Source organism: Fistularia commersonii, chromosome 3, assembly GCF_037954325.1.
Source record: "Fistularia commersonii isolate RoL2024-O1a breed Wild chromosome 3, RoL_Fcom_v1.0, whole genome shotgun sequence".
NCBI classification, from domain to species: Eukaryota; Metazoa; Chordata; class Actinopteri; order Syngnathiformes; family Fistulariidae; genus Fistularia; species Fistularia commersonii.
Genome location: NC_141286.1, coordinates 2319736 through 2322378, shown reverse-complemented (window position 1 = coordinate 2322378; position 2643 = coordinate 2319736).

Sequence of the window (2643 nt, the reverse complement as noted above, 5' to 3'; positions counted from 1 at the left end):
ACTCCGAATCGCTGACGGTAGATTTGCTTTTTATGCGCAGCTTGTGTTTGGTTGTGAAAGAAGTAGTCTCATTATTGTGCATGAAGAGAAGATTTGAATAATTCTTTGTCATTTCGCTGCTTCTCATCGGATCAGCGCTCGAAAATTTGAATTAAAATTAAGCAGCCAATTAAGTCTTGGCTGCGTCTGATACACCAAACCCTTTAAAGCGGAGCCAAGAGGACGGTAAGCCTGTAAACTTTGCCGCGCAAATGATGATATCATTCAAAAAATGGGCGCCTGAAAAGATTTTTGAGAGGAAAAAGGCGGATGGCAAATTTGTTTGTATCGTCGCATTGCAGATCGAAACAGTTGGCGACTTTTGCGCGTTCCCTTTTCCGACTGTGCATCAAGAACAACCAGAAACCTTAGAAATCATCGATCCGGCGGGGAAGCACCTTAATATCTAGCGTGAATCCCAAAATGCTTTCCAAAACATTTCACGACATTATTTATTCTCTCGTTTATGTTGGCAGCGCTTTTCATCGAAAAAACATCGCCCGACCAAAACATACCTTTTCAGAAACATCAAATTCTCTGCGACATGGTAGGTTTTAATGTATCGCAAAATCGGTGAAAACAGCACCGACTCGTGCGTGACTTTGCAGCAAAAACAACTGTTTTACAGGTGAGATGTAGTGATTTTGACAAGCAGGCATAAACGTCCAGGAGGGTTCGAAAAAAATTCACATCCGAGAGCCGCTGCCCCCTCAATTCATCCTGCGGTGCCTCCGGCCGCCTGCAGGACACTCGCAGGGAACGCTGAGAACAACATGGCGGACTGATCTGGCCAGATGCCTCCAACACGTGGAGGTTTGTTGAGCCGCATTTTGTAATAAAGCCGCATTTTGTAATAAACTGCCTTGTTGAGCCGCATTTTGTAATAACACTGCATTTTGTAATAAACGTCCAAAATGTAATAACTTTTTCATTTCATTTTGTAATAAAGCCGTATTTTGTAATAAACTGCTCCGATGCATTTTGGTATAAATTTTGCCGCATTATGTAATAAGTTATTACATGTTGAGAAGATTATTACAAAATGCACTTGCAACTTTTTTATTCTCTGGGAAATGTAATAACATGGTGCATTATGTAATAACAATTCTAAAGCATAGTTTATTTGTTTGTTGATTGTATTTTATTTAACTTTAAAGTATTTGTAAAAGCTAGGCCTATTATTAGCATCACTGTATTAGCCTAGTAGCAGTACTTAGCAATTACTATCAGTACACTATTCAAAGGTTACATTAACAGAGAATATTCTATAAATTCCATGTTATTACATTTCCTAGAGAATAAAAAAGTTGCGAGTGCATTTTGTAATAATCTTCTCAAAATGTAATAACTTATTACATAATGCGGCAAAATTTATGCCAAAATGCGTTGGGGCAGTTTATTACAAAATACGGCTTTATTACAAAATGAAATGAAAAAGTTTTTACATTTTGAACGTTTATAACAAAATGCACTGTTATTACAAAATGCGTCTCAACAAGTTGTGTTCATACGGTACGTAACTGACAAACCACAGACCGGCTTCTTCGTAATATCTTCGGATTCTGCAAAAATAGTCCGAAAATAGAGCGCTAAAGTTCACGTAAGTTCACGTAAGTTCACGAAGACCCCGGCTCGGTCATATAATCAAATTGCGTATCACAAATGTGATTTGCTAAAGAGAGGGGAAAAAAAGAAAACAAATAATCAACACACTTAAAACCGTAAATCTCAGTTTTGGTGATTTAAATCTAATGTTAATTCTGAAGGAGTTTGTAAGTGGCTTTAAGAGTTAATTTCATACTTATGTTGCCAAATATTGGGAAAGATTTTACATTCAAACTATGGGTTCCCCCCCCCCGGAATCATATTATATCATATTATAAAACAATGAATGTGAAAAACTTTAAGTTTCAAACTTTTCTTTCTTCATTCGACAGTGAAACTCAAATATTCAACCTTAGTGACAAGAAAAAAAAAAAAGACACTTTTTGACTAGAAGGGAGCTTATACATTATGAAAAACCAATATCCTTCAGAGCGGTTTCAATTTACTAGCATAACTCAAGGCTGCACATACAATTAAACATAGCCTTCATCATATTTATGAATTCATCCAACTAAGTTTGTTCTCATTCTCTCAGCCTCCAAGGCAGACCAGGCGACGCTGATTTACTTTCTCTTATTGAATCCTGTGTGAAACCACAGCCAAGCTCAGGTTCCCAATGCGGGAGGTCTGATCCCTCTCTGGGCCTCAAGATGCTGCTCTCCAAAAATTGAATTAAGTTACAAAATAATTGAAAAAAAATGTATACTAATTATTTAAAAATGAAAATAAAAATAACACTAAAAATAAAAATAAAAATAAAAAAATAAATAAAAATAAAAATAAAATTAAAATTAAAATTAAAATTAAAATTAAAATTAAACAAAAATAAAAACAAAAAAAATAAAAAATAAAAATAAGAATAAATAACCTTGCTGTTACTGAACCTTTAAGACTGATAATTGCCAGTGAATAACATTTTAACGTTGGAGGAGTGGATCCGCAGAATATTCATACCTGCACAGTGGATTTTTTTAAATATTTTTTTTTGTTTTGTTATCA